This window comes from Pelophylax lessonae (genome assembly GCF_965119305.1).
Source record: "Pelophylax lessonae genome assembly, chromosome: 7".
Lineage (NCBI taxonomy): Eukaryota > Metazoa > Chordata > Amphibia > Anura > Ranidae > Pelophylax > Pelophylax lessonae.
In genome coordinates, this window is record NC_138774.1 from 5,130,441 (window position 1) to 5,144,786 (window position 14,346).

The following is a 14,346-nucleotide window of genomic DNA, read 5'->3' on the forward strand; positions in this document are numbered from 1 at the left end:
CCACTACGCCATCCTAATCCTCATCCCTTTCATCACCCTCATTCTCTACATCACCCTCATTCCCTACATCATACGAATCCCCTATGTCATCTTTGTCCTCTACATCATCCTTCCTTATCCCCTACATCATCCTTTTCCTCTACATCATCCTCATCCCCTACGCCATCCTCATTCCATACATCATTCTCATCCTCTACATCATCCTCTATGCCATCCTTATCCTCTACGCCATCCTCATCCCCTACATCATCCTCATCCTCTACATCATCCTTATCCTCTACATCATCTTAATACCCTACATCATCCTTATCCTCTACATCATCCTCATTCACTACGCCATCCTCATCCTCTACATCATCTTCATCCTCTACGCCATCCTAATCCTCTACATCATCCTCATCCCCTACATCATCCTCATCTTCTATGTCAAACTCAATATCATCCTCATTCCCTACCGCATCATCAATCCTGTACATCATTCTCATCCTCTATGTCATCCTCATCCCCTACGTCATCCTCATCCTCTACGTCATCCTCATCCCCTACATCATCCTCATTCCCTACATCATCATCATCCCTATACGTCATCCTCATCCCTCTACGTCATCCTCATGACTCTACGTCATCCTCATCCCCATACGTCATCCTCATCCTCCTACGTCATCCTCGTTCCCCTACGTCATCCTCATTCCCCTACGTCATTCGTATTCTCTACATCATCCTCATCCTCTATGTCATCCCCATCCCATACATCATTCTCATCCTCTACATCAACCCTATCCCCTACGTCATCCTCATTCCCTACATGATCCTCATCCCCTACGTCATCCTCATCCTCTTTGTGACGGGAGTCGCTTTAGTTGGGGGGGGGGGGCGTGGAACCCAGCCTACCATAGAGAGGTTGGGAAAACCCTGTCTCAGCTCCCCCAACCCCTCTTATGTGTAGGTCACCCTGTGTCTATTAGGGGCACAGGGTGACCCAGAAAATGATGGACAACTACTTAATGGGAGAGTAATATTTATCCACAATATCCCTGAAGAAATCTATGATACATTAATTGCACTGTATCAGAATGATGGAACATTGTATTAGCTTTGTCTCAGACTATTGTAGGACGGAGCCGGACAGTTTGCTACTGGAGTCTCCTTCTATTGTCTGTATAATAAGGTGTTCTGTGTTTATACTTAGGATGATGTGTAATGAACTTTGTTTTAGCCTTGATGCCCGCAGTCGGGTCACCCAGGCTGGTTTAAGTGCTGAGTTATTGTGATGGAACCGACCCACACTGTGCTTGAGTGCTTCCGTCAGTATACCGCTTCCTCCAGTCTTGAACATGGATATCAGATATTATAGCAGTAATATACAAGATTAGCCGATAATAGCTTGTATGAGATCTGGAACTGTTTATTGAACAAACTCACACCGGATATATACTTCACCAGGTCAGGTGCCTGATTAATTATCATATGCAAGTGAAATTGTGTACAGAAATATAATTAACATATCTAAGAAGCAACCAACACAAACAGTATTCTACTTTCCCACTAGTAACAAAATGGTTGACAGTGATTTAATTAACTTGAGCTAATTAACTAGCCACCTGGACACTCATTATAGCAGACTTACCGACATTGAGCTCATGAAGTACAATACACATTATTACAAGTGTAAATACATCCATTAACAGACAATAGGTGAGTTAATCAGCACAATTAACAATATGTGGAAGACAGGTGGTTGAGCTAATGATATTAGCATCTGCCATGAGTCTGACTTTGTTGAGCAGTCCTTATTGATAATGGACAGCTAGGCCCTAACAGGGACCCCGGGCCTAGAGTCCCAGAGTCTGTGTGTCTTGTGAACACATGGACTTGAATCATTGGAGTAACATTACTCCAAGGGTCCACCCAGCATACACCTCATAAAGAGTAGAAACATAGAAACATAGAATGTGTCGGCAGATAAGAACCATTTGGCCCATCTAGTCTGCCCAATATATCTGAATCCTATGAATAGTCCCTGGCCCTATCTTATATGAAGGATAGCCTTATGCCTATCCCATGCATGCTTAAACTCCTTCACTGTATTTGCAGCTACCACTTCTGCAGGAAGGTTATTCCATGCATCCACTACTCTCTCAGTAAAGTAATACTTCCTCATATTACTTTTAAACCTTCGCCCCTCTAATTTAAAACTGTGTCCTCTTGTGGTAGTTTTTCTTCTTTTAAATATGCTCTCCTCCTTTACCGAGTTGATTCCCTTTATGTATTTAAAAGTTTCTATCATATCCCCTCTGTCTCTTCTTTCTTCCAAGCTATACATGTTAAGGTCCTTTAACCTTTCCTGGTAAGTTTTTTCCTGCAATCCATGTACTAGTTTAGTAGCTCTTCTCTGAACTCTCTCTAGAGTATCTATATCCTTCTGGAGATATGGCCTCCAGTACTGCGCACAATACTCCAAGTGAGGTCTCACCAGTGTTCTGTACAGCGGCATAAGCACTTCTCTCTTTCTACTGCTTATACCTCTCCCTATACATCCAAGCATTCTGCTGGCATTTCATGCTGCTCTATTACATTGTCTTCCCACCTTTAAGTCTTCTGAAATAATTACTCCTAAATCCCTTTCCTCAGATACTGAGGTCAGGACTGTGTCAAATATTCTATATTCTGCCCTTGGGTTTTTACGCCCCAGGTGCATTATCTTGAACTTATCCACATTAAATTTCAGTTGCCAGAGTTCTGACCATTCTTCTAGTTTTCCTAAATCCTTTTCCATTTGGCGTTTCCCTCCAGGAACATCAACCCTGTTACATATCTTTGTGTCATCAGCAAAAAGACAAACCTTACCATCGAGGCCTTTTGTAATATCACTTATGAAGATATTAAACAAAATTGGTCCCAGTACAGATCCCTGAGGTACCCCACTGGTAACATGACCTTGTTCTGAATGTTCTCCATTGACTACAACCCTCTGTTGTCTGTCACTCAGCCACTGCCTAATCCACTCAACAATATGGGAGTCCATGCTCAATGACTGCAGTTTATTGATAAGTCTTCTATGTGGGACAGTGTCAAAAGCCTTACTAAAATCTAGATATGCAATGTCTACTGCACCTCCACCGTCTATTATTTTAGTCACCCAGTCAAGAAAATCTATAAGATTTGTTTGACATGATCTCCCTGAAGTAAACCCATGTTGTTTTTCATCTTGCAATCCATGGGATTTAAGATGTTCCACAATCCTATCCTTTAATAGGGTTTCCATTAATTTGCCTACTATTGATGTCAGACTCACTGGTCTATAGTTGCTCGATTCCTCCTTACTACCTTTCTTGTGAATGGGCATGACATTTGCCAATTTCCAATCTTCCGGGACGACTCCTATTACTAATGATTGGTTAAATAAATCTGTTAATGGTTTTGCCAGCTCACCACTAAGCTCTTTTAATAATTTTGGGTGTATCTCATCATCCTTTCAAGTGGAGGTCCTTCTCCTTCTTTTTCTTCTGTAAAAACTGAACAGAAGTATTCATTAAGGCAGTCGGCTAGCCCTTTATTCTCTTCTACATACCTTCCGTCCTTTGTTTTTAATTTAGTTATTCCTTGTTTTAATTTCCTTTTTTCATTTATATATCTGAAGAATGTCTTATCCCCCTTTTTCATAGACTGAGCTAGTTTTTCTTCTGCCTGCGCTTTAGAAGTTCTTATAACTTGCTTGGCCTCTTTCTGCCTAATCTTGTAGATTTCCTTATCTTCATTGCTCTGGGTTTTTTTATAATTACAAAATGATAGCTTTTTATTTTTAATTATTTGGGCCACTTCTGCTGAGTACCACAGTGGTCTCTTCCTTTTTTTGCTTTTACTGACAAGTCTAATGCAATTTTCTGTTGCCTTCAATAATGCACCTTTTAAGTAGTCCCATTTCTCCTGGACTCCATGTAATCCGTTCCAGTCTGATAAGGACTCATTTATGACTAATTTCATTTTTGAAAAGTCTGTTTTTCTAAAATCTAAAACTTTTGTTTTTGTGTGGTGTGACTCTTTCACAGTTCTTATATTAAACCACACTGACTGGTGATCACTAGATCCCAAGGTTTCGCCTACAATGACATCATATACCGAATCCCCATTTGTGAATACCAAATCCAAAATGACTTCCCTCCGGGAAGTAGTTTTCCTTTAAAGTCCGGGGCCCATAGTCAGTAGGCAAGAGGCTTGCTCCCAGTCCTTTCCAAAAGCACCTGTCCCAGGTGAGTCTATCACACTCTACATCATCTTCATCCTCTACATCATCCTCATCCTCTATGTCACCCTTAACCCCTACATCACCTTCATCCTGTACATCATTCTAATCCCCTACATCATCCTCATCCTCTACAATGTCCTTATCCCCTACGTCATCCTCATACCATACATAATCCTCATCCTCTACATCATCCTCATCCTCTACATCATCCTCATCCCCTACATCACCCTCATCCCCAACATCATCCTCATCCCCTACCTCATCCTCAACATCATCCTCATCCTCTACATCATCTTCATCCCCTCCATCACCCTCATCCACTACATCATCCGCATCCCCTACATCATCCTTATTCCCTATGTCATCCTCATCCCCTGCATCATCCTCATCCAGTTAATCATCCTTATCCTCTACGTCAGGCATGGCCAACCTGCGGCCCCAGGGCCGCATGCGGCCCGGTATCGCAGGCAATGCGGCCCACTGCCCCCTGGCAATTTTTTTTTTTGCTGGGGAGGAAGGAAATCGGGTTGGGGGCACAGCCACAGCAGCTTCCAACTAACAGTAGGCAGAGGCTGCCTCAGAGAGGAGGGGAGCATGTGCAGTGTTTCTGACTCCTACCACCATGACCACTTCAAATCACTGAAGTGATCATGGTGGTTGGAGTGTTCCTTTATTATCTCTCAGAAGAAGTAAACCTCTGTTTACTGATTCCATTTCATTTGATCATCCTCTAGTTCTGTTAAATTAGTGCGGGGGGCGTGGCAGCGTGGGAAAGGTGCGGCGGCATTTTATTACTTTATATGCGGCCCGAGAAAATTTCTCTACACTCAATGTGGCCCAGAGAAGCCAAAAGGTTGGACACCCATGCTCTACGTCATCTCCATCCCTTACATCATCCTCATCCACTACGCCGTCCTCATCCCCTACAATTTCTTCATCCCCAATGTCATCTTTATCCCCTACATCCTCCTCATCCACTATATCATCCTCATTCCTTACATCATCTTCATTCCCTACATCATCTTCATCCTCTACATCAGGGGTTGGGAACCTTTTTTCTGCCAAGGGCCATTTGGGTATTTATAAAATCATTCGGGGGCCGTACAAAATTATCAACTTAAAAATGCGCCTATTATATTTGGTCAAACATTTAATTAACTCACCCCTATTGTGATGGCTGCAACTGCTTCTCTTTGGTGAGGTATGTGATGTTAGCTGGTATTGATGATGTTGCTACTGGCAACTGGTTTTCCAGGTTTGCGTCGGTCAGTCTTGAGCGCAGTCGACTCTTTGTGGTGGTAAGTTTTGAAAAGAACTGCTGGCGGGTACAGCTGGCTGGTACTGCTGGTGGGTACAGCTGGCTGGTACTGCTGTGGGTACTGCTGTCTCAGGCTGGAACTGTGCTGTGGGTACTGCTGGCTGGTACTGCTGGCTCAGGCTGGTACTGTTGTGGGTACTTCCTGACTGAGGCTGGTACTGTGCTGTAGGTACTGCTGGCTGGTACTGCTGTGGCTACTGCTGGCTCAGGCTGGTACTGCTGGCTAATTTTGCTGTGGGTACTGCTGGCTCAGGCTGGTTCTGCTGGCTAATACTGTGCTGTATTTACTGCTGGCTGGTACTGCTGTGGGTGCTGCTGGCTGGTACTGCTGGGGGTACTGCTGGCTCTGGCTGGTTCTGCTGTGGGTATTGCTGGCTCTGGCTGGTACTGCTGGATCTTAGTGCCCCTTAATGCAGAGTGATTAGTGCCCCCTTAATGCAGAGTAATTGGTGCCCCCCTTAATGCAGAGTGATTGGTGGCCCCCTTAATGCAGAGTGATTAGTGCCCCCTTAATGCAGAGTGATTGGTGCCCCCCCTTAATGCAGAGTGATTGGTGGCCCCCTTAATGCAGAGTGATTGGTGTATCCCTTAATGCAGAGTGATTAGTGGCCCCCTTAATGCAGAGTGATTAGTGCCCCCCTTAATGCAGACTGATTAGTGCCCCCTTAATGCAGAGTGATTAATGCCCACTACACTACACTGCCCACTACACTGACCTACACTGCCCACCACACTACACTGCCCACCACACTGCCCACTACACTGCACTACACTGCCCACTACCCTACCCTACCCACTGCACTACACTGCCCACTGCACTACACTACACTGCCCACTACACTACACTGCCCACTGCACTACACTGCCCACTGCACTACACTCCACTACACTGCCCACTGCACTACACTACACTGCCCACTACACTACACTGCCCACTGCACTACACTACACTGCACTACACTACACTGCCCACTGCCCACCACACTGCACTACACTGCCCACTACACTGCCTACTGCACTACACTGCGCTACACTACACTGCCCACTACACTACACTGCCCCCCACACTACACTGCCCCCCACACTACACTGCCCACTGCACTACACTGCCCACCACACTACACTACACTGCCCTACACTACACTGCCCACTGCACTACACTGCCCACTGCCCACCACACTGCACTACACTGCCCACTACACTACACTGCCTACTGCGCTACACTACACTGCCCTGCACTACACTGCCCACTGCACTACATTGCCCACTGCGCTACACTACACTGCCCTACACTACACTGCCCACCACACTACACTGCCCACTGCACTACACTGCCCACTACACTGCCTACTACACTAGCCATTACAGTACACTGTCCTACCTACAGTATTCCTATACTGACCCTAACTGCTCTCCCCTAACTCACTCTGTCTGGCTGTGTGGCTGCTGACTTACCTGAGATCCTGCTGGAGGAGAGGAGGCGGAGGCGGGACTCCAGGAGCATCCCGTGCGCATGTGCCACCCGGGATCTGAGAAAGGCCAGGCCCCCTGCTGCCGCACATGACCCTATTCGCCCAATAACAGGGCGCAGCCTGACAGGGGACATGGCGGCCTGGAGTGCGGGGACACCAGCGGCTCGGGAGTGACACGGCAGCGCAAGATTTCGCCCACCTAAATTTTGCACCGCACCCCCCACGCTATGCCACTCACTGATGGTAGGGCCGGCCCTGGGCGCCCCCACCCAGTATCGGCCATGCAAAGTGGGGACAGTGTCCTCAGTCTGGGGGCTGGATCAGAGGACTTCGCGGGCCGCATACGGCCCACGGGCCGTAGGTTCCCCACCACTGCTTTACATCATCCTTATCCCATACATTATTCTCATCCCCCTATGTCATCCTCATCCCCTACATCTTCCTCATCCCATAGGTAATCCCTATTCCCTACATCATCCTCATCCCCTATGTCATCCTCATCCCCTACATCCTCCTCATCCTCTACGTCATCCTCATCCCCTACATTATCATCATCCTTAACATCATCCTCATCCCTTACATCACACGCATCCCCTACATCATCTTCATCCCCTACGTCATCTTCATCCCCTACGTCATCCCCATCCTCTACATCCTCCACGTCATCCTCATCCCTTACGTTATCCTCACCCCTTACATAACTCTCATCCCCTACATCATCCTCATTCTCTACATCATCCTCATCCCCAACTTCATCCTCATTCTCTACATCATGCTCATCCCATACATCATCTGCATCCTCTACAAAAAAAAACACAGCACGGAATATGTAACATGAAGATATTCTACACTGCACTGTACTGTAATATATAACTATACTGACCTATACACTGCACTGTACTGTAATATATAACTATACTGACCTATATACTGCACTGTACTGTAATATATAACTATAATGACCTATACACTGCACTGTACTGTAATATATAACTATACTGACCTATATACTGCACTGTACTGTAATATATAACTATACTGACCTATACACTGCACTGTACTGTAATAAATAACTATACTGACCTATACACTGCACTGTACTGTAATAAATAACTATACTGACCTATACACTGCACTGTACTGTAATATATAACTATACTGACCTATACACTGTACTGTACTGTAATATATAACTATACTGACCTATACACTGCACTATACTGTAATATATAACTATACTGACCTATACACTGCACTATACTGTAATATATAACTATACTGACCTATACACTGTACTGTACTGTAATATATAACTATACTGACCTATACACTGCACTATACTGTAATATATAACTATACTGACCTATACACTGTACTGCACTGTAATATATAACTATACTGACCTATACACTGTACTGTACTGTAATATATAGCTATACTGACCTCTACACTGCACTATACTGTAATAAATAACTATACTGACCTATACACTGCACTGTACTGTAATATATAACTATACTGACCTATACACTGCACTATACTGTAATATATAACTATACTGACCTATACACTGCACTGTACTACAGAGGGGTAACCAGAACCTTCAAGGCCCCAGTGCAAGAAACCATGAAGGGGCCCCCTGACCCCCCCATCAGGACCCTCTTCTTGGAACCCGGTGGTAGAACGTTAATACCAGTCACATGTGTGACCTTTGCCACCCTGGTAATTCCACAACTGGTGTCAGTATTTTTTTTTTTTTTTTTTTTTTACCATTTTTATTTATTCATTTACTTAAAATATTATATTATAATATTTTTAACTATTTATTTAGGAGCCTCATTGGTGGGCTTTGGTGAGGTATCAGTGGTCCAAACAGACCTTTGATGTTCCCTCCATGAGACAGAGAAAGATTGGAAACACAGACCTCAATCTCCATCTCTGCAGCCTCAGCTTCCCATTCATTCACACACTGAAGCATAGTAAACACAGTTTACGATGTTTCAGTTGTGAATGGACAGAGTCAGTGATCGGTATACATCACTGACTCTATTAATTTAGACAAGGAAGGGGCCGGTAAATGAAACATTTATTGGCCCCTTCCCCTCTCCATCCTGACAGCATTTCCTGCCGGTAGAAGGGAGGGGGGAAAACCAGCAGAGCTGAGGGGAGGGGATGATGGAGGGTTGGAGGAAAGCACAGGAGGGCCAGGAGAGAGCTAAGGGGCCCAATGTATCATTAAGAAACTGGAAAGGAGGGGCGGCAGAGGACGGCGGCATACAAAGGAACCGATCCTCTCCTTTCTGCAGCTGCTGAACACCAGCGGGAGGGAGAGGAGGAGAAGCGACAAGGCAAGAAAGGCAACAAAGTAGTGGCTCAAGAAGAAGCACATTAAGGTCCTGGAGTGGCAAAGCCAGTCACCAAACTTAATCCCATAGAAAATATGTGGAGGGAGCTGAAGGTTCGAGTTATTAAATGCCAGCCTCCAAACCTTAATGACTTGGAGAGGATCTGCATTGAGGAGTGGGACAAAATCACTCCTGAGATGTCTGCAAACCTGGTGGCCAACTACAAGAAACGTCTGACCTCTGTGATTGCCAACAAGGGTTTCTCCACCAACTACTAAGTTATGTTTTGTGTAGCACCCTACAGGTAGGTGCTAGGTAAATGTATAGAGGGCCTCGTCTGCCTAACAGCAGGGCTGTGATTTGTTAGGTAGGGTGTCAGGGCTTCCAGATGTGCCTGCTGAAGGGAGAAGTGTCCCCACTGGCTCCTGTGAGAGGCTTCTCATAGGGCAGTGTGGGAAGCCCAATCAGGGGACACATCCAAGCTTGTAACTACCCCAGAAGGCAGATTATGCTACAAAGGATTTTGGGAGTGGGTATAAGTTTTGGGGAAGTGCGTGACCCGGTGTCTTTGGCGGGAGCAGAGTCCCAGGAGGGAGAGTACGGCTGTCTCTCTTCCGGTCTGAGGAGGTGGATGCCTCGTGGTGTCGCCTGAGAATCCAGAGAGAGCTGAGGGGATCCGGTGTACCGAGAAACAGGGGAGAGGGGTCCAGTCCCAGGAAAGCCTACACAGGTCATGAGTACTGAGGATTGCCCCTGGGGGTCTGCCTGAAGTGTTAGAGGAGGCCACTCCAGAGGAGGTTCTGGGATCCAGTGCCAGCTAGCTGTAAAGGGGGCACCTAGGTTGAGGACCCTGAATAGCTTGAAGTAGTAAAGGGGGCACCTGCGGTTTGGGCCCTGAATTGTACAGAGTACCAGTTGAGAGTTGCAGCTATACAGGAATTCACAGCAAACTACCTCCAGCCAGTGCCAGGCTGGAGAGAGTGGTCAGAGACTTTTGCATTGCAAATATTTGGCCAGTGACATAGTCCGCTTTGCAGCTACTTCCCAAAGGTGGGCAGCGAAGCAGCGTGGCAGGGGAAGAGTTATAGTACCGCGCAGGAAAGCGTGCCAGGTGCCCAGTGGGAGGAGTAACCGCCCCAATATGGCGAAAGGTTGGAGACAGCGGGAACATCCGGCCAATCAGAAGTGATCCAGGGGACTATTAATATCCCCTCCTTCAGGTGCAGCCGTGGGCGAGACACATGTAGGAGAAGGAGGCATGTTGTTCATGAGAGGAGCGAAGAGTGTTCCCGCTATTACTGCCACCATGAGCGAAAACCCTGCGGAGCAGAGCCAGGAGCAGATCCAGCAGCCCAATACCCCCCCTAGTCTGGGATACCGGCATCTGGATGTTGCCAGACGGCGGACTCATGTTTTGCACCGGAGGACGTCGAGAGTTCCTTGGAGTGGTATGTCCCCAATGTGCCACCATTACTCTGAAAGTGCAGGCGTGGGTTCAATGTGGACAATGCGGTGATCTACTGCTCAGGGCTGAGAAGGGTTAGGGACGTCCCAGGAAGCTGACTGTTATGTGGGAAACCGGCCTTACCCAGGAGGTGATGGGGAACGAGTTGAAGGGTCAGAGGCTGGGAGCAGCTCCCCAGGTCCCGAAGTGACTGTGCCTTTAGATCAGGAGGCCAAGGAGGCTATTGAAAGGGGAGAGTTGGCCCAAAGATTGGGGTTCTGCGACGCCTATATTGCAAGAGTCCCAGACCTCACCCCACCGGGGAATATTGCCAGGGCCAGAGACCAGAACACAGCATATGAAGGGATGATTCAGAGGATATGCTCCCCTTTTTCTCCACCAGGGAGAGGAAACCTTCTCCGGTTGTCCAGAATGCAGCGATGGATGCAGAAGGCAGATTATGCCGCAAAGGATTCTGGGAGTGGGTATAAGTTTAGGGGAAGTGCGTGACCTGGTGTCTTTGGCGGGAGCAGAGTCCCAGGAGGGAGAGAATGGCGGTCTCTCCTCCTGTCTGAGGAAGTGGATGCCTCGGGGTGTCGCCTGAGAATCCAGAGAGAGAACTGAGTTGAGCTGAGGGGATCCGGTGTGCCGAGAACCAGCGGAGAGCGAGAGGGGTCCAGTCCCAGGAAGGCCTACACAGATCGTGAGTACTGAGGATTGTCCCTGGGGGTCTGCCTGAAGTGTTAGAGGAGGCCACTCCAGAGGAGGTTCTGGGATCCAGTGCCAGCTAGATGTAAAGGGGGTACCTAGGTTGAGGACCCTGAATAGCTTGAAGTAGTAAAGGGGGCGCCTGCGGTTTGGGCCCTGAATTGTACAGAGTACCAGTTGAGAGTTGCAGCTATACAGGAATTCACAGCAAGCTACCTCCAGCCAGTGCCAGGCTGGAGAGAGTGGTCAGTGACTTTTGCATTGCAGCGGTGTCAGTAGTTCTATGCTTCACAGTCCTGAGTCTTCGGGATCTAGAGTCGAGGATTCAGCACTTTTGTCAAGTAATAGTGTGTTCTAAGCGTCAGTGAGCGCTGGCTGGCATCGGCTGGCGTCAAGGCAGCATTAACAGACATTTTCTGGATAAAGTCCCAAATTGTATCTAGTTAAGCCTAAAGGAGTATCCCACTCATTCCCTTCTCCCATCCCCCTTTATCTACAATAAAACCACAAAACAAAGATGGCGGAGTTGTCCATGTCTCGGTTCTCACACCCAGGGTCACAGCTCACATAGGCTGGAGAGGTAACCGGTAACAATGGCAGACCCACTTTACGCCACAGAAAACCTGCTACATTTGCGAAGGTTCAAATACTTATTTCACTCATTAAATCAATTAATTATAACTTTTATGAATTTAGTTTTTCTGGATATTTTTGTTATTATTCTGCCTCTCATTGTCACATCGTGCCTTTGATGCGGTGAAGTTGTCCTGTCCTCCTTAGCAGAAAAACACCCCCAAAGCAAAATGTTTCCATCTCCATGTGTGATGGTGGGGGATGGTGTTCTTGGGGTCATAGGCAGCATTCCTCCTCCTCCAAACACGGCGAGTTGAGTTGATGCCAAAGAGCTCGATTTTGGTCTCCTCTGACCACAACACTTTCACCCAGTTCTCCTCTGAATCATTCAGATGTTCATTAGCAATCATCAGACGGGCTGTACCATGTGATTTCCTGAGCAGGGGGACCTTGTGGGTGCTGCAGGATTTCAGTCCTTCACGGTGTAGTGTGTTACCAATTGTTTTCTTGGTGACTATGGCCCCAGATGCCTTGAGATCATTGAGAAGATTCTCCCGTGTAGTTCTGGGCTGATTCCTCACCGTTCTCCATCATCATTGGAACTCCACGAGGTGAGATCTTCCATGGAGCCCCAGATGGAGGGAGACTGAGAGTTATTTTGTGTTTCTTCCATTTGCCACTATTTACACCAACTGTTGTCACCCTCTCACCAAGCTGCTTGGCGATGGTCTTGTAGCCATTCCAGCCTTGTGTAGGTCTACAATCTTCTCCCTGACATCCTTCGACAGCTCTTTGGTCTTGGCCCTGGTGGAGAGATTGGAATCAGAGGCGGCTCTCTAATTAGGCAAATTAGGCGATCGCCGAAGGCCTCGCACTCACAGGGGCCTCGCGGCTGCCTAATATGACAAGTTACAGAGCCGCCTCTGAGGCTGGCAGCAGGGATCTCCCTGCCATCAGTAAAGTCCCGGCCAGTCTGTAAGCAGGAGAATCTGCTACGAAATCGGGGCTGTGATCAGGAGCAGCTCACCGCGGAATGGGAGCTCACTGACATCTCCTGATCACAGCCAAATACTGGAGCCGCAGCGCTGACATTTCTCCCTCACAGACCACAGACGGGGGAGGAGAGAGAGCTGCTTCTGCTCCTCCTCCCGACCTCTCCACCTGTGCTTGCCCCGCCCACACTCCCCGACAGTTTTCATCTCAGAAGATGAGGTATGGGCGGGAAGAATTTGCAGACCAGGAACAAGAAGAGGAAAGATGGTGCCTGAATCCTGATCCCTCCATCCATCCATCCCTTCCACTCCAGTGAGTACTCTGATCTAAGGGGCACCCTTCCTCCATCTCTTTCCATTCCTTTCTTTCTCCCTCCCCTCCTTTCTTTCTTTTCTGTCTGTCCCCCTGTCTGTCCATCCATCTGTCCCCCTGTCTGTCCCCCTGTCTGTCCCCCCGTCCGTCCATCTGTCCATCTGTCCCCCTGTCTGTCCGTCTGTCTGTCCGTCTGTCCCCCTGTCTGTCCGTCCGTCTGTCCATCTGTCCCCCTGTCTGTCCGTCCGTCTGTCTGTCCGTCCATCCGTCCATCTGTCCCCCTGTCTGTCCCCCTGTCCGTCTGTCCCCCTGTCCGTCCATCCGTCTGTCCCCCTGTCCGTCCGTCCGTCTGTCCCCCTGTCCATCCGTCCGTCTGTCCCCCTGTCTGTCCGTCTGTCCCCCTGTCCATCTGTCCCCGTCTGTCCATCCGTCCCGTCTGTCCATCTGTCCCCCTGTCTGTCCGTCCGTCTGTCTGTCCGTCCATCCGTCCATCTGTCCCCCTGTCTGTCCGTCTGTCCGTCCGTCCGTCTGTCCCCCTGTCCGTCCGTCTGTCTGTCCCCCTGTCCGTCCGTCTGTCTGTCCCCCTGTCCGTCCATCTGTCCCCCTGTCTGTCCGTCCCCCTGTCTGTCCGTCCATCCGTCCATCTGTCCCCCCTGTCTGTCCATCCGTCTGTCCCCCTGTCCGTCCGTCCGTCTGTCCCCCTGTCCGTCCGTCCGTCTGTCCCCCTGTCTGTCCGTCCGTCCGTCTGTCCCCCTGTCCGTCCGTCTGTCCCCCTGTCCGTCCGTCCGTCTGTCTGTCCGTCCATCCGTCCATCTGTCCCCCTGTCTGTCCGTCTGTCCGTCCGTCCGTCTGTCCCCCTGTCCGTCCGTCTGTCTGTCCCCCTGTCCGTCCGTCTGTCTGTCCCCCTGTCCGTCCATCTGTCCCCCCTGTCTGTC